The sequence below is a fragment of the Dendrobates tinctorius genome, unplaced genomic scaffold (assembly GCF_039654945.1).
Source record: "Dendrobates tinctorius isolate UK_male_01 unplaced genomic scaffold, ASM3965494v1 ptg000037l, whole genome shotgun sequence".
Classification (NCBI taxonomy): domain Eukaryota; kingdom Metazoa; phylum Chordata; class Amphibia; order Anura; family Dendrobatidae; genus Dendrobates; species Dendrobates tinctorius.
The window spans coordinates 21,996,203-22,018,887 of record NW_027361705.1 but is presented as its reverse complement, the minus strand read 5'-3'; the positions used below and the strand labels follow the sequence as shown (position 1 = coordinate 22,018,887).

Here is a 22,685-nt window from a genome sequence, read left to right as displayed (position 1 = left end):
AGTAAAATTAACCCTGAAGTCACTAGACTTCTCCCACTATATCAGCACTCTGAAATATTCTGAGACAGAGCAAAAAGAGACCAAACTAGTAAGGGACAAAAAGCAAATCGGCAAAATACTGATAAATAAGAGTAGAAATTCAGCACAGCCCCCAGCCGGGGCTGGCTGACCACACAAAAAACTGAATAGACCAACAAAATCAAGTGTGAACATTAGCAGAAAAACTTAGGTTTAGATGACTGGAACAGAGCTGAAAGCCAAGAGCTGACAAGCCAGAAGGAATCACCAGCAACTGAATAGGGCGTTGGCTGTCTTAAATCCAATCTGAGACTCCTGAGGTCCAATTGTCATCCTCATTCGCAGGTGGCAGATCTCCACCGATCAAATCAGCCTCACTACCTCCTATTACCACCAGAGGGAGTCTGGAAGGAGAACTCACAACTGGTGAACCAGAGAATGAACTCACAACAGGTTGCTTTGCTGCCTCTGGCACTGGACTGCTTGACCGTGTGCATGGCATTATGAAGTCTGAAGACTACCAACAAATTTTGCAGCATAATGTAGGGCCCAGTGTGAGAAAGCTGTGAGAGGTCATGGGTCTTCCAGCAGGACAATGACCTAAAACACACTTCAAAAAGCACTAGAAAATGGTTTGAGAGAAAGCACTGGAGACTTCTAAGGTGGCCAGCAATGAGTCCAGACCTGAATCCCATAGAACACCTGTGGAGAGATCTAAAAATGGCAGTTTAGAGAAGCCACCCTTCAAATATCAGGGACCTGGAGCAGTTTGCCAAAGAAGAATGGTCTAAAATTCCAGCAGAGCATTGTAAGAAACTCATTGATGGTTACCGGAAGCGGTTGGTAGCAGTTATTTTGGCTAAAGGTTGTGCAACCAAGTATTAGGCTGAGGGTGCCAATACTTTTGTCTGGCCCATTTTTGGAGTTTTGTGTGAAATGATCAATGTTTTGCTTTTTGCTTCATTCTCTTTTGTGTTTTTTCATTTAAGACAAATTAAATGAAGATAATAATACCAAAGAATTTGTGTTTGCAATCATTTTCAGGAAGAAACTGAGTATTTTCTCTACAAAATTGCAGGGGTGTCAATACTTTTGGCCAAAACTGTATAACGGTAAGGAGTGTGAGACAGTGAGCGGCGTTGTTGTGAATGGCTGTTATGTGTCACAGCGGAGGAGATACTCTGCGCTGTAAACCTGATATGCTGCTCTGGGATCTGTAGTTCCACAAGCCATGTTTAGCTTATAAGTGGCTGGGCTTACAGGGTTAGCCAGAGACCTGGGCGGGTCTGGGTAACCACACACCTCCCATCAATGGGTGGATCTCATACGTTATAATGAGACTGAAGTGTGGTCACATGGTCTCTGTGTTGGAAGGTCCTGCAAGAGGACAGGCTTTCCTGAATAGCACAATAGCAGAGTTGGTGAAGGCTAACTGCATTGCGGAAGCTAACATCCTTCTGAGGGTCTGCAATTGTTGAACAAGTCATCATCTGGGACAGTGATCCCAGTAAGGCAGCTTCCCTGGAAGCCAGGACTGACATGAGGTTCAGCGTGCGGAGTGGAGCTCCTGGCAGGTAACCTCGAACAAGGGGATTGTAAGAAAGGCAGAGAGGTGTATCTGCTACATGAACAGACTGGTGTCTTGTTATGTTTGTGGATGTAATGAAATGGACTGTACTCTGTCCTGTTTATGCTTTGTTTAAATAAACCAAATGATCTGATTAAGTGAGAACCCGTTCCTGTGTGCCTTAATTCCGTAGCCAAGCGAGTGTCCCTCAACACGTACAGTGAGCGCTATCTTACAGGAGGCACAGGGGAGCATTATTAGAATGAGGAACCACAGAGGAAACTTTATTACTCTGCAGGGGCACATCAGGGGCACTGTTATTGTGTGAGGCACAATAACAGGGTACTATTACAATATAGGGCACAAAAACGGTGATATTACTGCAAAGGGCTCTGGTTATAGCACTACATGTTTTGTGTAGAGGTGGGGAATGTGAAGAGTGGGCTGTAAAGTGGTAAAGATGTATCTGTGTAACATTTTGCAGGGACAAGTTATGGATGGAAGAAGAGGTCATGGCGATCTGAGCTGAATGGAAAAGAAAATGGAAAACGAATGACAACAATCAGTGAGAATGTCAATGGGGTAACTGCACAATATAGGCATATCTGGTCTGTTCGGCACTGGTGATGAATTGATATTATATGGTCACTGAATCAGTCCTAGGACAGTGGTTTTAATAACTGATCAGTATGGTGGTATTCTCACTACTGTATATACCAATAATATTTGGTTATGGTCTGGTGGTATTTGTCTGTCATATTGCAGTATTATTATTGTGTTCTTATTATTAAATCTTATATAGTGGTATTATTAGAAATATTGGTCTAGTAGGAAATCTTGATCTCCTACAGGCAGGGTAATATTAGAAATAGAGACATCTGGGCCTGGGGTGCAGGGACAGCATGGCCTTGTGATCTTACAAATGCCAAGGCTGAATTTTTGTTGTCATCTTGGTGCATGCGAGAGTGTTAGTTGAGAGGCCGCAGTAGTTGAGGCGGGAGATGATGAGGGCATGCACTAACATTTTTGTAGATTCAAGGTTGAGGAATGGATGAATTCTGAAAGTATTGCTTTAGTTAGAGGTGGCAGGAAAGAGTGAAGGGTTACTCTGAGGCTACAGAGTTGTGGTACAGGGGAAAGCATGATGTAATTTTTTGTGATACTTAGATATGGAGATCGAGTGAGATGGAGGAAACATGATGAGTTCAGTTTTATCCACATTGAGTTTTAGAATGCGTGACGAGAAGAAGTAGAATATAGAGCTAATGGACTCTATGGGATTCTGGAGAGCAGAGAGGTGTCACCTGGGCCAGACAGGTAGATTTAGTGTCATCAGCATATAGGTAACTGGAATGTCGCTTGTGTAAATCCTTTTGTCTCTTCATGTAATCCCAGACAGACTGGATGATGTTGAGATTAGGGCTGTGTTGGGACCATATCATCATGTTCTTCTTTACACTGAACATGGCTCTTAATGACATTGGTTGTGTGTTTGGGTTCGTTGTAGTGCTACAAAATAAATTTGGAGCTAATCAGATGCCATATTTTTTCGCAGCATTATGGACACCAAGAAATGGACAATGCTGTTGACTGTAAATGCAGTGGTCTATCAAGAAAACTTAGTGCAGCAGATGAAAGTAATATCATGCTTACTTTTGAAATTGGAAGATGTTCAGCAGTGTCATCAACTTAGAGCTGGAAGCAACCAATAGGACCAAACTATACCCATCTATTCTTCAGAGAAGACTGGTGAGGAGTGGTCTCCATGGAAGGATTGCTAAACATGGAAACAAGGATAAATGACTTAACAATCAAAAATGTATTTCATGAGATCTAACAGAAAAATACAATTTATTTGCCTGTGAGCATTACCATCAATCCACTCACGACTTGTTTTAGTCTATGCCAGAAAAGTTGCAGGACAAGACTTGTAAAGGTTTCATTGTTCAGTTAATGGTAGCCCTCTTATGATGTAGGAATGGTGATATAGATGTTGACGGTGACACAGATAACAATGTACAACAAATTTCAGGGAAGTTCTTGTCCCCTGAGAAAATTTTATTGTATGTTATAGATTTTGATATGCTGAACACAAATGTGCTCCAAAAGTCTGTATCACGTAAGGTTTTTAAGAAACAACAGTTTATAGTCTACATTATGACGTCCGAGACAGCACATACATGTGCATCAATGTCAATAGCAAAAGCAATTGTTCAAAAGTGTTTTGCAGACAAGTTTAGTTTATAGTCCGTGTCAGATGCTTCTCGAATAAGATTCCAGCAATAGTCAGCCAGCATTGACGTACTCCACTTTCCCTGGTACCTTTTCTCCATGAGCGCAATGTCTTGGTGAAATCTTTCACCGTGTTAATCACTAACGGCACCAAGATTGGCTAGAAAAAAATCCATGTTAGAATGTAGAAAATGCATTTTTAGTGACATATTGCATTTCATCAAATGATATGCTGTGAGCATGTTGTCCACGAGTTGTTCAAAGTTCGGTGCCCTGCTATTGCCAAGGAAGTTGAAGGTCATATCTTTAAAGGCTCTCCATACCATTTGTTCAGCACCTTGCAAACGGCCATCAAAGCTACTGTCATTCATTATATCTCTGATCTGTGGGCCAATAAAAATACCTTCTTTAATCTTTGCATCACTTATTCTTGGAAATTTCTGTCGCAAGTATGAAAAGGCTTTGGATTCTTTGTTCATTGCTTTGACAAAATTCTTCATAAGCCCAAGTTTAATATGCAAAGGAGGGATAAATATCTTTGCTGGATCAGCGAGAGGACTATGTTTAACATTCTTCTGTCCAGCAACCAGGTTTTCAGGGAGTGGCCAGTCCTTTCTGAAATAGTGCTTTTGTTGTGCACGACTGTCCCACTCACAAATAAAACAACAATACTTGGAATATCCAAGCTGCAGTCCAAGAAGACGTGCAACAACTTTTAGATCACCACACATGTTCCAGTTATAATTTCTATAATTAATGTGGGTCAACAGTAACTCCATATTCTCATGCGTTTCTTTCATGTGTACGGCATGTCCAATAGGTATAGATATTTCCGTTGCGTAGTAAAACAGCCTTCAGACTTAAAACTGATGAGTAAATGAACAGTCACCATTCCTTCAGGTCATGTTCACATCCATGAGTACCAAACAACTCCAAGACGTCGTTGGAAAAGGTTAAACTGTCAACATGGTTGAAAAATTGATTAGGGTCTTCTTAACGACTGCGAAAAACAGAAACTCTTGTTCCTGGTAATAAGAGATTCCGTTCTTGTAGCCTTGATCCCAATAATTCTACTTGCCTCTTTAACAATTTCAAATCTCTGACCAAGTCACTCAGATCAGCTTGAGTGGACAGATGTGAATCAGATGTAGAAGGCTCAAAGTCTGGGTCTGCAGCAGTTTCATTTTCCACTGTCATTGTTAATTCATCTTCATTATCCTCCATTGTCCATACTTTGCGTGGCTTTGGAACATGAAGACTTTCATCGTGTGGCACTGGTCTTATGGCTGAAGGGAAATTAAGATATTCTAATGATTTCATGTCCTTTGCTGAATATCCTGTTACATTTGTAAGGCAGAAGAAGCAATCTGTTACATGATCTCTCTGCTCTCTCCATATCATTGGGACAGCGAACGGCATTGAAGGTCGTGATCCATTCAGCCATGCTCTAAGTATGTCAGTATTGTCTTTTGATTCCTCCCCTGCCCAGAAGATGTGGCATGTTCCATACACGGTCAGCCGAATGATTCACTGCGTTTGCGCGGAATTCGCATAAGTGCTTGCATATGTGTAGATCAGCGATTTATGTTATTTAAGTGGAAAATTCAGAATATACTGTTTCAGAAAAAGTTCATATATGAGTTTTTAGAATTATAACACAATATAATGTTTCGAATCATTTCTTAAAAACCTTACATGATAGGAAAAATCTGAAGTCATTTCTGAAAACAGCATGAAAAATTCTATCAGGAATACTCAAAATTGTCAGAGGGACAAAACCTTGGTAACACAGTGTAATCAAAAGGGAGGCAATTCCTAATAAATTAGATGCCTCCTTCTCTGGCCGGCTTTATAGTTCTTTTCTATATTTCAAAGCTGAGCTGATATAATTTAAATCTGTAAATTTTATTTAGAGAAATATATTCTGAAACAGGTAAGGAATATTTTGCTCCAAATGTTCTCATTATATCAGTTCAATGCTTGTTTGTTTGTTTAATAAAGTAAATATGCAACATTGTGCAACACTTGATATTACAATAGTGCCCAGAAGAAGAATTCATTTTAGTTTTAGGCTAAGTTCACACGTAGTGGAATTCCCGCGGAAGTTACCGTGGGAATTCCGGAATTCATTCTGCGGGAAAATCGCAATTTAAATTCCCGTGATTTTCCCGCGGAAAAACTAGCATTTTGCAAGCATAATTAGCTTGCAGAATGCTAGCATTTTCCAAGCGATCTGTAGCATCGCTTGGAGAACTGATTGACAGGTTGGTCACATTCGTCAAACATAGTGTTTGACTAGTGTGACCAACTTTTTACTATTGAGGCTGCCTATGCAGCATCAGTAGTAAAAGGATCTAACGTTAAAAATAATTTTAAAAAATCGGGTTATATTCACCTTCCGACGACCCGCGCAGCGTCCCCAGGCCTCCGCAATCCTCCAACAGGTCCTGTTCCCAGTGATGCATTGCGGCAATGACCTTTGATGACGTCGCGGTCTCGCGAGACCGCTACAGCATCGCGAGATGCGACGTCAGCAAAGGTCATCGCGATGCATTACTGGGAACAAGACCTGCCGCGTGTATCGCTGAAGTCTGGGGACGCTGCGCTGGATGTCGGAAGGTGAATATAACCCGATTTTTTTATTTTAATTCTATTTTTTACAGGGATATGGTACCCAGAGCCCAGAGGATAGTCTACTCTCCTCCGGACCGTGGGTACCAACGCAAATGTTCTGCTTACTTTTCGCATGGTGGGCACAGCCACATGCGGAAAGTAAGCAGAACAATGCAATCCTATGTGGGCGGAATCGCCACGATTCCGCAAATTAATGAGCATGCTGTGGATTTTTCCGTGATGCGAAAATCCGCAGCATTAGCACAGCATTGTGGAATCCCATAGGAATGCATGGGATGCTGTTTTTTTGCGTTTTCGTGGCAAAATCGCACAGTAAAAACGCGATGTGTGAACATAGTCTTAGATGTACCATATCATCTTTTAATTTTAGATGCTGCCCCTGTACATGGACGATATCTGACTGCAGCATTTTTTTTAGTGAAAAAGTAAATATGGCAGCTGTAGAATGGGCAAGAAATGGGAACAATTGTATGTTTGAGGTAATGTACATATTACATGACAGGCACCTATGAATTCCTAAGCACGTGAAACCTGTGTACAATTCTTTAGTATCCTGCAGGATGTCTTCACCTATGGTCAATTCTTTTTTGATCCTTATGGCATATGCAATGGAAAATCTCAGGGGACATACGCCATAAATACATAGGCCCCTATTCTCTCCACAAAGTCCAAAACAGTACCTTCTGTCGTGATCATACCTTTGTTAATTGGTAGTCATTACAAGACCATTGAGCCCAGTAATTGACTGCGGTTGTGATTGAATGTGCATGTGCATAGCTGAATTCGTTATATTTAGCCTCGACAAGCCTTATCTGTAAAAAAAAAAATTGGGGGGAAACCCCTTTAATGACAAAGACAGGGATTTATAGAAAATCACTAAATTAAGAATATACTGCTATACATTGGTATTGCAGCAAATTGTATTTACAATCTAACGCTTTCAAGTTCAAGTCTAAAAAAAAAAAAGACTTAAAAGAATATAAGGTTAAGATCTCCAGCAGAGCAGGGATACACAATCTGCCACTGTGGTGCCTATGAGCCAGGAGGGGTTCGGTGGTGGCGATTCGGTGGATGCCGATACAGTTCAATGCAATGATGAAAGAGAGCATGAGCTGACGCTTCCACCCCATCATTCTTCCTCTGCCGTCTCGGCACAGTAGGCATGATGGCCTCACTACATGGCATCCGCTGCACTGAGGTATGCAGTTTTATGGAAATATATATGTATTTCATATAGATCTCAATTGCCTGCTATAGGCTATATACTCCATATACTGCTATATACTCATGTATTCTTATATATCCATAATGCACACAGATACATATTTACAGTTTGAACTCCATAACTAGTTGGTGGAAATAACCTGCTACCCCCCCATGAGAGAGTCTGGGGAGGTGATGTCATCTCATGATAGCATTGTCTTGTGACATTTGTCTCAGACACACAGAAGAGGAAGTTAAGGCCAGATGGTCCAGCCGATATTGGAGACTTGCTGACGAGTGCAAGACTCCGGACAGTAAATCACGTGGTGTCTAAGTAACCCCTGGTCGGACACCTATATATGTTCATGTATTTAAACTGACCAATTAGATAAGACGTAAAGCCTTTATTTTAATGAATAACCACTCCTTCTGTACGAACTGATAAGAGACCATGAATGTGAATAAAGTTTCCAGAGTTTTGCTGGAAGGTATTGCCGCTCACCAGGTGTGGCGTCTTTCCTTCCTTGAGCGCTCAATAAGACTCTGTCTAATTAGGACAGGCCACAGTACACACAGGGGTAAATCTACCCAAATCAAAAATATTTCCACATCAGCAGCACTTCAGAACACTCGCTGCAGAGACTGGAGCAGCGGAGAAACAAGGAGGAGTGATGAGTATTGTCTTTTTTTCATGCGGAATGCATTATACTACTGTATATTGATGACTAAGGGACTGCATTATACTATATTGAGGACTAAGGGAAGTGCATTATACTATATTGAGGATTATGGGAAGTACATTATACTATATTAAAGATTATTGAAAATTTATATTGTATTGAGGCTATGGGGGTGCATTATACTATATGGAGGATTATTGGGGCTGCTTTATACTATACTAGCTGAAGAGCCTGGCACTGCCCGGGCATAGTAACTAACTGTGGATAGTTATAACAAATTATAATTATCCTCCATCCCATAGTCCCGTGCCCATATACCCAACATACCTATCCTCCATCCCATAGTCGAGTGCCCATATACACATCACACATCCTCCATCCCATAGTCCCATGCCCATAAGCCCATCATACATATTCTCCATCCCATAGTCCCATACCCATATATCCATCATACATATTCGCCATCCCAGTCAAGTGCCCATATACCCATCACACATCCTTCATCTCATAGTGCCATGCCCATATACCCATCATACATATCCTCCATCCCATAGTCGAGTGCCCATATACCCATCACACATCCTCCATCCCATAGTCCCATGCCCATATACCCATCACACATCCTCCATCCCATAGTCCTATGCCCATATACCCATCATACATATTCTCCATCCCATAGTCCCATACCCATATATCCATCATACATATTCGCCATCCCAGTTGAGTGCCCATATACCCATCACACATCCTTCATCTCATAGTCCCATGCCCATATACCCATCATACATATCCTCCATCCCATAGTCCCGTGTCCATATACCCATCATACATATCCACCATCCCATAGGCCCGTTCCCATACACCCATCATACACATCCTCCATCCCATAGTCCCATGCCCATATACCCTTCACACATCCTCCATCCCATAGTCCCATGCCCATATACCCATCATACATATTCGCCATCCCATAGTCGAGTGCCCATATACCCATCACACATCCTTCATCTCATAGTCCCATGCCCATATACCCATCATACATATCCTCCATCCCATAGTCCTGTGCCCATATACCCATCATACATATCCACCATCCCATAGTCCCGTGCCCATATACACATCATACATATCCTCCATCCCATAGTCCAGTGCCCATATACCCATCACACATCCTCCATCCCATAGTCAACCATTATGACATCATAATGAGGGGCGGGGCTTGATACACACTTTTTCCCCATTATGTAGATAGGGGCAAAATTGTTTGGTGAATTGGAACGCGCGGGGTTAAAATGTCGCCTCACAACATAGCCTAGGATGCTCTTGGGGTCCAGACGTGTGACTGTGGCTGTAGCTGCATCGGTGCGGATGCCAATCCCGGACATACATACATACATACATACACACCCACATAGAGCTTTATATATTAGATTGAGGATTATGGGGGGTGCATTGTACTTTATGGAGGACAATAGGTGCATTATTCTATATGGAGGACTATGGGGAGTGCATTATATTATATGAAGGACTATAGGGGGTACATTATACTATATGGAGTACTATGGGATGCATTATACTGTATGGAGGAATAGGGGGAGTGCATTAAACTATATGGAGGATTAGGGGGAGTGCATTATACTATATAGAGGAATATGGGGACTATGGGGAATGCATTATACTATATAAAGGACTATAAGGTGCATTGAACTATATGAAGGACTATGGGGAGTGCATTATACTATATAGAGGACTATGTGGAGTACATTATACTATATGGAAGACTTTGTAGTGTGCATTATACTGTATGGAGAACTATGAAGAGTGAATTATACTATATGGAGGACTATGGAGAGTGCACTATACTATATGGAGGACTATGGGGATTGCGTTATACTATATGGAGTACTATGGGGGAGTGCACTATACTATATAGAGGAGTATGTGGTGCATTACACTATAATGAAGACTACGGGGTGCATTATACTCTATGGAGGCTACTTAGGGGGACAGCATACAGCATGGGGGCTACTAAGGGGACCACCAAAGAGTGTGGAGACTACTGTGAGGGGGCTACTATACTGTATAGTGAGGGTCCATCATACAATATGGGAGCCATCATGCAGTATGGGAGCTAATGTAAGGCTTTTGTACAGTGTTGGGGTCATTAATGTTGGGACTATCAAACAGTTTGGGTTCTACAAAGGAATCAGTATACTGTGTGAGGTACTATACAGTGTGGGGCCATTATACTATGTATAGGAGACATCATACTGTGTAGAGGGGACCTGTACAAGAGGGGAGACTTAGGACATTATTGAATGTTAAGTGGATACTTATTGTTATAGGGGAACTGAAGTTGTTATGACTGTCAAAGGGGCACAAAGAGGGCATTATTACTTTGTAGGGGCAAAATGTAGGCACTGATTTCTAGGGCACTTGCATTGGGCATTAATGTATTCTAGAGTTTTGTTTAACCATCTAGAGGGCACACAGTACAACACAGTAGGTATAGTAATAGGGACACATATGGCAGCAGCGGTTCAGCATTGGAGTATCAGTAGATGATGACTTTGTGTACGTTGGGGATAGATGGGGATGGTGCTGGAAATGTGAGAAGTCATATATGTCTTTCTTGTAATCTCTGCAGCTGAGTCCTGGCTGTAAGAAGTTGTCATGTTGGTCTGGGCCAGATGGAAAAAGAGGAAAAGGTGACTCTACCAGGAAGAATGTCCCACTTGGTTGCAAATAGAGGTAGACACAGGAACACTGTCACTTTAAATCTTTCACTGGCTTATTAAAAGAACTGCATAAACCAGTGCAATGTTAGCAAAAACAAACCCGGCCTTCCTGGCCTATTAGGAAAACAAAAACAGAACATATAGTCCTTGTTGCTACGGGAATCCGCCCGCTTCAGTAACAAACAACAAATGGTTCAGTTTTTCTTAACATGAAAAACACAGCTCCAGAGCTTTTCACGTCCAGGCCCAACCCTTCTGAATGCTCTTGAACTCTGGGTATTTATCCTCTGGATTCCTCTCACTCTACAGCTATTCAATCAACCTAGCACTAAACATGGCTGATTAACCCCTTTTAGCACTTAGTGTGCTGGAGCAATTTCCTTGGTTGCTACAACTGAAGGTAACACCCTTAGTGAAACATAGCTCCCCTTAGCGTTGGACTGGAGCACCTTGAGCCCACCATAGAAAATCATTCTTGGGGCCCACTTTGTAGCTACATAAAAATAAATACAAGACCACCAATTGTGCCATAAAATACGCTAATATCAGTATAATATAAGGTAGTACACGTCTTAATGATATAGCAGGGATTGGGGTAGCCCCCCCCATAAAATATAATGTAGCCCCCCTCATAGAATATAAACGTAGCCCCCTCATAGAAATATGATGCAGCCACCTCATAGAAAATAAGGTAGCCCCCCTTATAGAATGTAATGTAGCCCCACTCATAGATTATAATGCAGTCCCCCATAGGGTATAATGCAGCCCCCTCATAGGGTATAATGCAGCCCTTCCCATAGAATATAATTTAACCCCCTCAGAGTATAATGCAGTTCCTCATAGAATATAATGAAGCCCCCACAGAGGAAAATGCAGCACCCTCATAGGATATAATGCAGCCCCCTCACAGGATATACTGAAGCCCCCTCATAGGGTATAATGCAGTCCCCCATAGAATATAATGTAGCCCCCTCATAGGGTATAATGCAGCCTCCCCATAGAATGTAATGCAGCCCCCCTCATAGGGTATAATGCAGCCCTTCCCATAGAATATAATTTAACCCCCTCAGAGTATAATGCAGTTCCTCATAGAATATAATGAAGCCCCCACAGAGGAAAATGCAGCACCCTCATAGGATATAATGCAGACCCCTCAAAGGATATACTGAAGCCCCCGCATAGGGTATAATGCAGTCCCCCATAGAATATAATGTAGCCCCCTCATAGGGTATAATGCAGCCTCCCCATAGAATGTAATGCAGCCCCCCTCATAGGGTATAATGCAGGCCCCCATAGAATATAATGTAGCCACCTCATAGGGTATAATGCAGCCCCCTCAGTGTAAAATGCATCCACTCATAGGATATAATTCAGCCCTTCCCATAGAATCTAATGCAGCCTCCATAATATAGTATAAAGCAGCCTCACCATACAATATAATGCAGCCTCCTCATATAGTATAGTGCAGCCCCCATAGAATGTAATGCAGCCCCCCCCCATAGAATATAATGCAGCCCCCTCATAGGATATAATGCAGCCCCTCATAGAATATAATGTAGCCCCCTCATAGGGTATAATGGAGCCCACTCATAGGGTATAATGCAGCCCCCCAATAGATTACAATGTAGCTCCCTGTAGGGTATAATGCAGCCTCCCCATAGAATATGATGTAGCCCCCTCAAAGTATAATGCAGCCCCCTCAAAGGGTATAATGCAGCCCCCCATAGAATATAATGCAGGCCTCCATAGGGTATAATGTAGCCCCGTCATAGGGTATGATGCAGCCCCGCCTCATATAGTATCATGCAGCAACCCCATAGAATATCATGTAAACCCTCAGAGTATAATGCAGCCCCACATAGAATATAATCCAGGCCCACAGTATTATTACCACCAGTACCCACTCACTAATATATACATAAAAAACACAATACTCACCTCTCCTCCTAATGTCCCCTGCTGATCCCGGTTCTGCTCTTGTCCCAGCAGCTGCACTGCCATCTGCCCGGCACACAGCATGGCGAGCGTTGAAGTGACTTAATCGCGCACCCGCTGTGTCAGAGGCAGAGGACAATTATGGGGGAGGGAGCATCATTTGACACTCTCTCCTCCATTATTGCTTTTAATTGTATCAGCATCTATGATGCCGATAGAGTTGAATGCTGCTCATGCTGGGGGGAGACGCTGCGCCGGGTGGGCACCCCTGACTCATGGGCCGCATAGCGGCCTCATGGTGAGCCGCTATTCACTGCACACCACTGGCAAGGGGTCTCTGAATGAGCGGGAACCCTAGTCTGCCTGGCCCTAATGCTGGCACTGATAAAGGGTAGCTGCTGCAGGTACCGACGGCTGTAGCAGTGGGGACAGGCTTTAGCTGTAGAAGCCGGCTCCTGCCTCCTGTCACCCACAGCTCCACTGCTGCTGCTCTGCTGGCACCGGGCGGGCCACTTGACGCACGGGTCCCATAGCAGTTGCATGGTGTGTCGCTGTGTGTCAGCATATGTCAGTGCCTAGGCCCACCAGAGAATCCTCTGATTCTCTGTTGGGCCTGTCCGACCCTGGATTCCCTCAAGTAGTTTGCCAGTGACTTTGTCACAGTCACTATCTGTGACTGTACTGTAATCTCGTACATGTTCTGAAGGTATTATGGACTGACCTGAGTTCGAGTAGTGGTATTGAAACCACTAGGGGCAGCAATGGCAGGTAGCATAGTCAGGGATAGACAGAGAGTCGGTACATGGAGCAGCAATGTAGTTTTAAGGAGAAGAGTAAGGGATAGCCAGGGAGTTGATACACAGGAGCAGCAATGTAGTTTTAAGTAATGGCACATAGCATAGTCACGGATAGCCAGGGGTCAGTACATAGAGTGGGTCGCCCTCCCAGGGCTGTGGGGTACCCGGTACCGGGCTCGTAGATCTCTATGGGGAAAGTCACGGCAGCTGTGACCTGGCCCGTGACCCTGGGCTCCATTGTAAAAGGGTAATAAAATCTATTGATGATTCGTGACACCACCTGTGGTGCTCGGCAATGGAGGTGTTAAGCCGACGCTGCATGCAGATCTTCATGGACTGATGGTGTGGTGCAGCAAGGATGTTGTAGCCCTCCACAGGCAGGGCTGTAGTCCCAGGGCAGTGTAGTAATTGGGGAGACAGGGAATAGGCGCAGACAGTGTAGTGGATGGCACCGAGATGTAGCCGTGCTGAATGTGCTGGTGCAGGAATAAGTGGAGGACATCAGGGCATGTAGTTCCAAAGCTTTACTCACAGTCTTTTGTACAAATGGGTACCTGCCTCCGTGCCGTGTCCTCCGGGTCAGGGACTCAGTCAACCTCCAGGCCAGATGGAATACTCCTTTCCAACACTCCGCCAACATGTGCCTTCTCTGAACATCTCCTCTTATAGCGCCTAAGAATGAAGTACTCTCAGTACAGAGTTACCCTGGAGTGCCTCCTGTCATATGTTCCTATGAACTCTACTCGTATGGCAGACAGCTGTAGCCTGCTTTGGGGACTCCTTGCTACCAAGTCCCGGCTCACTATTAAGTTGCTATTGTGCCCCCAAGTCTTGTGTGGGAATAAAGCATTTACAGCTTCTATTCCTCCGGTGTCTGCTGCAGGACCATTAGTATCCATACAACCTCGGGGACCGGGCCCTGGCCTTGCGCTTAGAACTCCTAGGAAGGGTTCTCCTCTATCCCAAGTCCTCTGTTCTCTTTTCTCCTCACATTCCGAACTAATCTTTCCTTCTTAATTAGAATTAGGCTTTTCAGTCTTTGTCGCTCTCTCACTCTTCCTTTCCTGTGCCAGCAGACCCAGGTCACTGGGGGTATGTGGCGACTGAAGCCTCAGGGGTGCCACATACCCCCCCGTTAGACACAGCACGTCCGCGGGCTGCAAGGAAAACAAAGTTGACAATACAGGAACATACAAAATTTTTGTAATGCAAAATAAACAGTTCTTATCTAATCTTCTCAATATGAGAGGCACAGTTTCTTGAACGTTGCAAACAATTTTACCTATCTAAATTCAAAGTTATGTTACCTAATGGTAGCTCAATAACCTCACAAGAAAGGGAGTTCAATGCTGGGAGTAAATAGGGTGGTCAATCAGGGTGGAGACAATCCAGAACTCAGGGTAGATACAAACAGGAACGTATGGTGGAGACAATCAGAAACTAAACAGGTACAAGTATTTGGGTTAGCACAGAACTGTCCAGTGAGCTGAATAGCTCAGAGGGAAGAGCTGCCACCTGGTGCACAAGAGCTGCTGGGTTTAAATCCTGACAGCAGGACTCATATCTACCACAAGCTCTACATGGTCACCATATGGCGGTATTATCAGTGTTGGTCTTTGTATAGAATCATCTGCGGAAGTTCTCCTACATCTAATATTAGCATGCGCCACCATAACTGTAATCAGGGTTACCAGGTTAGGGACCCACTCAGAAATGTTGCACCCACTGAACCAAACCCCTAGCTACGCCTCTGCTGGACCATTTTCTGATTTGTAAGCCCAATGAGAAATCATTATCACTGAGTGCGTGACACTTTACATTGTACCAGACTTACTAATCAGAAGAGATGCCAGGCAGGTAGGAGGTAATTCTCAGGACTCCTGAGTGGCGTTCATGGAATACTGATGTGGCCAATGGTATAAGGTCATATGAATGGATTCGTTCATCCCTACTTATTACCTGGATTAAAGTAATTTATATTAAGCTTTAAATCAGTGGTGGGGAACGTCCGGCCATATCATCTTGTGCGGCCCGCAGCCATTTTCCCCATTTTTTGGCCACAGGCCCTTTAAGAGGTGGGCCGTATTGTGCTCAGCACGGCCGTATTTGCCCCCCCATCATACTCATCTCCTCCAGCCGTGCCTGCGCTGCAGCTCCCATGGTTCTGCTCTTCCTGTGTCAGCGCGCGGTCACGTGGTACCACTCATTAAGGTCATGAATATGGACGCCACTCCACTCTCATAGGCGTGGAGTCCATATTCATGACCCTAATGAGCGGTACCACGTGACTGCGTGCTCACACAAACAGGAAGAAGCAGCAGCAGGGACCAAGCCACAGGTGAGCCTGGGGGAGAGAACGAGCAGCGGGGGGAGAGAGAAAGAGCGGCGGGGGGAGAAAAAAAGAGCAGCGGGGGAGAGAGAGAAAGAGCGGCGGGGGAGAGAGAGGAAGAGCGGCGGGGGAGAGAGAGGAAGAGTGGCGGGGAGGGGAGAGAGAAAGAGTGGTGGGGGGGGCAATGGGCACTTGGGGGGGTATAGAATGAGCGGAGCCTGCACTGGGGAGATGGCTGCACTGAGGAGCTGGGTGCTCTGAGGAGATGGGTGCACTGGGGAAACGGGTGCACTGAGGAGATGGCTGCACTGAGGAGACGGCTGCAGTGAGGAGACGGCTGCACTGGGGAAACGGGTGCACTGGGGAAACGGGTGCACTGAGTAGATGGCTGCACTGGGGAAACGGGTGCACTGAGGAGATGGGTGCACTGAGGAGACGGGTGCACTGAGGAAACGGGTGCACTGAGGAGATGGGTGCACTGAGGAGATGGGTGCACTGGGGAAATGGGTGCACTGAGGAGATGGCTGCACTGGGGAAACGGGTGCACTGAGGAAACGGGTGCACTGAGGAGATGGGTGCACTGGGGAAACGGGTGCACTGAGGAGATGGATGCACTGGGGAGATGGCTGCACTGGGGAAACGGGTGCACTGGGGAGATAGCTGCACTGGGGAAACGGGAGCACTGGGGAGACGGCTGCAGTGTGCAGGGTAATCATGGTACCTCAGGCCCGTTGCTCGGGCTTTCCTGAGCATGCTCAGGTGTCCTCCGAGTATTTTGGCGTGCTCGGAGATTTAGTTTTCGTCGCCTCAGCTGCATGATTTATGGCTGCTGGACAACCTGAATAAATGTGGGGAATGCCTGTTTGTTAAGGAGTCCCCACATGTATTCAGGCTGTCCAGCAGCCACAAATCATGCAAATGCATCGACAAACTAAATCTCCGAGCATGCCAAAATACTCAGAGGACACCCAAGCAATGAGTATACTCGCTTATCATTATTAATAATTTTATACGGCCCCCGAACGCTATTATAAAATTCCAAATGGCCCTCAGCAGAGAAAAGGTTCCCCACCCCTGCTTTAAATTAAAATGTTAACTTAAGTTTACTAATGATGCTGTGGCCGACCACTGAGTCAACTCAGACTTAAAAGAAAGTTTGTTATCTCTATTAGTAAGATCAGTGTTTAGGGGCTGAGTGTAGTGAAAGTCGATTAGATTTGCGTAATTTTCTGTTGAAAGAGTCACAGTCATGGACCCTGTTGAAATCTTAGTTTCTGTTAGTCTAGGTTACCATCTAGTGGTTACTCTGTGTAAAAAGAGGTTTGAAAGAAAATGCAACTAGTTAGCAACGCTAAAGCGCACACTTATAAAATGCCTGGGTCAAAAAATGGGCAGCATGAATTAGAAACTTGCTGCATAGTCGCAGACAGATAGGTTTTACTCTGATATGGTAGCAGTAGGAGCTATCTTTCTCGGCTGAAGCCAATGGAGTGAAAAAGGAGCCCAGTGGGACTGTCCGACCTCATCAAGATTTCGTCCCGATTTCTAATTCTCACCTCTCTGCTCTACAACAACTTCATCTTCGCTCCTTTTCCTTCTCCTCAGAGGGTAGGGATGCATCTCTGCTCATACATAAATTAAATTAACCCATTCCCTTCTTCTCAGGTCTTCCCGAGTCTTAAACTCACAACACCACATGTGCAGGCAATAGCAATAGCTATGAACCACAGCCCACAATCATATAGATAGTAGAATTTGATAATCTTGAGCTATATTGCAGGCAGTGAACTCAGAAATAGATTATGCATGTACATAGAGATATATTGTGCATAGCAGTGTATTTCTATGTCATTTGTGTACTAGAGGTGAAGAAAAAGTCAGATTTTTTTAATCCTACTAAACTATTAAAATTTTTAAAACTACTAAAAATAATTAAAAACCAATTATAAAATTGTTAGTGCTCTCCCTGTTACTTGAACTCACAATCTTCAACATTACAGGCAGGAATTAAAGGGATTGAACCGCAGGTTCTGATAATGTCACTGGGAGAATTCTGTGCATGTGATCTGAATTGCAGGCTCTGATTCCGCAGATTGTCACACATGCGTGTGGTGCACGTGGTTCATGGACCCACTTTGCCACAGGGCCAAGCTTACCTAGCAAGGGTGTGGCTACCTGGTTTTCTCTGGAGCTCCTGATGGTGGATTCAGGCTTGAACTGCAGGTAGTCACCATATGTCACTGCTAGACAGTCCCCAGTTCTGCAGCAGACTTGCAGAAATGGACTGGACTAGGAGTAACTGTCAGGACAGGGATAGGACTCTATTCAGACTACACAGGTTCTGGATCCTTGGGCAGAATGGATACTGTTACGGAGTAACAGACAGTGATGGATTTAGATACTGCAACAGGATCTGACAGTATGGACACTGGAACACTAACCAGGACTGACACTGGTGCAGGTTCAAGTACCGCCAGAACGGTTACAGGTTTGCAGACCGCTGAGTTTTCATTTCAGATTCAGGCCCTGGCCACACAAGGGTCAGGAGTTCAGGTTCATGTACTAACTGCACACGACGCTAGGATGGGGGACCTGGCAACAAACAGTTGCACACACACACTATGTAAGGAACTACAGGGCATTCCTACTGAGGAGGATACCTTTAATATTAGATACCTCTGAGCTATTGGTTGAAGGCATTTTTAAGGTGCGCACTGCCCCTTTAACAAAAGGGGAGCACATGTGCACTAGAGCAGGGTTTCCCAACTCCTGTCCTCAAGGCACACCAACAGATCATGTTTTCAGGATTTCCTTTGTATTGCACAGGTGAAGCAATTATCACCTGAGCAATACTAAGGAAATCCTGAAAACATGATCTGTTGGTGTGCCTTGAGGACTGGAGTTGGGAAACCCTGCACTAGAGGTATCGCTGGGAAGTCTGTGTGCCATGCATAGGGAGCAGGAAACGGGGAGGTCCCCGTGCTGCCCGGGCAGTGAGTATGTCGATGTCCCTGCATAGATGGGTAAGAAGGATCATGCAGAACACCGGCATTAGTGTTACACTAATACATCTGTATATAGCAGTGTGTTTCTATGTCCCTTGATTCTAGAGGGAAAATAAGAGATGTTTTTCTTTTTATTAAATTACAAAAAATAATAAAAACAATTACAATAATAACAAAACACAGAGATCAGATAATTTACCGGGATCAGTAAATGGCATAAAAAAATTGAATAATTGATTTTTTTCTATTAAGCCCATAAAAATGTAAAGCTGAAGCCGTGTTCACTTGTAACGTAAATGCAGAGTTTTTTCTATTGCTTTTTTTTCCGCATGTTTTCTGCAGGTGTCTTCACCACATGACACAATAGCAATCTTCTCTGATTATATTGCGCGTTTGCTGCATTTCTTTTATGCATTTTTCTCCTTATTTGATGTGTTTTTGGTGCAGATGTGAAGCTGCATTTTTAGTGCTTTTTTAATAGTACAAAAAAAGCTTTGTTTCTGCTCTTAAAAATGCAGCAGCATTTTTTTTCAGGCTCCCCATAGAAGCCTATAGAGAAAGAAAGCACCAAAATCCCACAGCTCAGCAGCGTCTTTGAATCCCATCCACTTTGCTTGGAAATTTAGGCCGTGTTCACATGTAGCGTAAATACTGTATCTTTACTGATGCATTCTTTTGTACAGAAATTCTGCTGTGTTTAACTGCCCAAGCAAAGTGGATATGATTTCATGAAAACTCCTACCCACTGTGGTCTAAAGACACTACTGAACTGTGCGGTTTGGGTGTTTTTTTTTTTCTCTCTTGAGGCTTCTATGTGGAGTCTAAAAAAAAAAGTATGTAAGAAACTACAGCTGTTTTTTAAGTGCCGAATAGAAGCTTCTCTGTACTATAAAAAATACACTAAAAATGCTGCTTCACATCCAAAAATGCATGAAACAAGGGGGAAAAGGTATAAGAAAGTTTGCTATTGTTTGGTTTGGTGAGACATCTGCAGAAAACAAAACAAAAAAACACAGTATTTCTGCAACGTGTGAGCATGGCCTTACAAACATTAAAAAGTAAGATGTCATATAGTGAAGCTGCATAAAGATGAAAAAGGTCTGGCTGAAGTCCTCATCTGAATGGGAACCTATGCAAATCCTCTCCTTAGACTGAAGTCTATATCTCTGTGGAGGGGAAGTGGCCCTGCTTTAATTAAAACCGCCTTCGGCTAACAGGTGGAGTGCTCAGTCAGAAGGTTAATGAATACAGATTTCAAAAACTGATCATCACATCCAAGGATGTGATGCTCAGTTTTTGAAATCTATATTTCAGAGGATTTGCATAGGTTCCCATTCAGATGAAGACTTCAGTCTAAGTGAGGATTGGCATAGATAAGGTCCAGTGAGGCCGTAATAGGGCATAGGCCCTGAGAGCAAGGCCGGCATGACAGGGTTGAGAGTAAGGGTAGATGCACGGGTTGTTGGTGAAGTTACATTAGTGCACAGGGTTAAGGGGAGGGTCAGAGATGGGGAGTCTCGGGCTGCTGGTATAAATAGGGGAAGCCATCTTAATAGGACAACCATTTTAGGTACCCCCCTGGTAGCAATAGGAATCTGTCAGGTACCTGTTGTTATGGATATTGAATCCGTTCTCCAGGCTCTGAGGGATGCCGCGGGTTCCCGGAGCGCAGGATGGTTGCAGGCTTCAGTCCAGGGTCTGCTTCAAGGGGTGGCGGGGCCCCCTCAACCCCAGCCTGAAGGACGCCGGCCATGGAGAACCAGGCCTCCTGTGCGCCTCAGTCCGGAGGCAACCCCTCGGGTCCAGCGCTGCATTAGGAGCCCCTCCAGGGACCCTCCAGTACAACCTGCCAGCTCCAGGCCAGGAGCTCGCAGACAAAGGGCCGAGAGGAATCCTGTTGCATGGCGGGGCCTACAGCGGGGGGATGCATCGACTTCCTCTTCTACATCTCCAGCTGTGGGGAGGCAGGATCCAGGGTCAGGAACGGCGGGAGCCGACCCTGTAACGTGCTCCACTCGGTGCGGGCAAGGACGGGCGGTTTAACAGCGGAGGCCTGCAGCTCAGGCCTTTCAGCAGGCGAGCGGCCGTGAGAAGAGGAGCCGTAGCCCTGCCCATCGGCCGGGAACACAGGCGGCCGGCGAAAGAGGAAGCAGGGACGCTGGAGTAGCGGGGCTGCAGCCTGACGCAGCGCCCGCTCAAGGTCATCATACCGTGCACACCGAGGTACCAGGAGGATGGGTGTTGTGAGTTTATTTTCTGATCTACCAGTCAGGCTCCCTCTGGTGGTAACAGGAGTTAGTGAGGCTGATTTAATCAGTAGAGATCTGCCACCTGATAATGAGGATGACGATTGGACCTCAGGAATCTCAGATTGGATTTAAGACAGCCGACGCCCTACTCTGGTGCTGGTGATTCCTTCTGCTTGTCAGGTCTTGGTTCTCAGCTCTGTTCCAGTCAGCTCAAGCTAAGTTTCTCTGCTAATGTTCACACTTGATTTTGTTGTTCTATTCATTTTTTGTGTGGTCAGTGTCACGGGGGCTTAGTTCAACTAAGGCTGAAATACCCGGGGCCCCTGTGGTGTCCCTTACTAGGGGAAACCCTGTCTGACCCTCAACCCAGGGTTTTTGCTGAAGGTGCAAATGCCTGAGCCTCCGACCTTTCCTTATCTCCTGCTCAGCCCTGCACTTAACCCTCCACCCTCCACCCAGTGAGGAGTCACACCACCAAAGCTCCCACACAAATAATGACAGACAGGGAGAACTTAAACTGCACTGCGCCGCACACACACAGGAATAAACAGTAATGTGAACAGGGCACAACTAAACACAAATATGGGAAGGAGAAAGGATAACGACGGATCATACGACACCAGATATGAATCTCTCTCTCTTGAACACCTCCACTCCAGACCGGAACCACTTGGTATGAAACACAAGCTATAATCGGCGACGCCCATATGCCAGTATGACTATTTAAAGACCGTGGGCGTGACTAACCTTCCAACCTGGTCTCCAGCAGGATTAACCCCCGAGAGCCTGAAGATCAAACCGGCGCCACTGAGGCTATAGTGGCTGGAGGTGGAACTACCTCTGCCTGCCGGATGCTGTGGTGTGAACAGCGTCCGACATGACAGTCAGCCAGCCCCGGCTTGGACTGTGCTGAATTTCCACTCTTATTTATCTGTATTTGCCAATTTGCTTTTTGTCCCTTATTAGATTGGCCTCTTTTTGCTCTGTCTCAGAATATTTCAGAATGCTGATATAGTGGGAGAAGTCTAGTGACTTCAGGGTTAATTTTGTTATCAGAAGTGTTGGAAATTATTTTGTAGGGTTTTGGGCAGATTGCAGACAGTGTCTTTCCTTTCCTCTCCTTTCTAGTTAGTTTGGGCCCCATCGTTTGCTCAGCCTATTTTCCTACCTGTGTTTGTGTTTTCATCTTGTTTCACCGTCATGTGTGGGGTCTGTCTATTCCTTTGGGGTCTGCTCTGGGGAAGTTAGTTTTCCCTTTTCTTGCTTTAGGCTTATTTAGTCCTCCAGCCGTGACGAGG

At 44.8% G+C, this 22,685-nt stretch overlaps 1 long non-coding RNA gene across 1 annotated transcript in view; it reads left to right on the top strand.

Annotated features, from left to right (window-relative positions):
* The first annotated feature begins 19,092 nt into the window (after nucleotides 1–19,092).
* The window catches only part of LOC141088132 (uncharacterized), a 30,576-nt gene continuing 26,983 nt past the window's right edge, over nucleotides 19,093–22,685 (top strand). Inside the window, exon 1 of the long non-coding RNA XR_012231844.1 lies at nucleotides 19,093–19,156. This is a non-coding gene — a long non-coding RNA (uncharacterized lncRNA). The remainder of the gene's footprint in view (nucleotides 19,157–22,685) is intronic.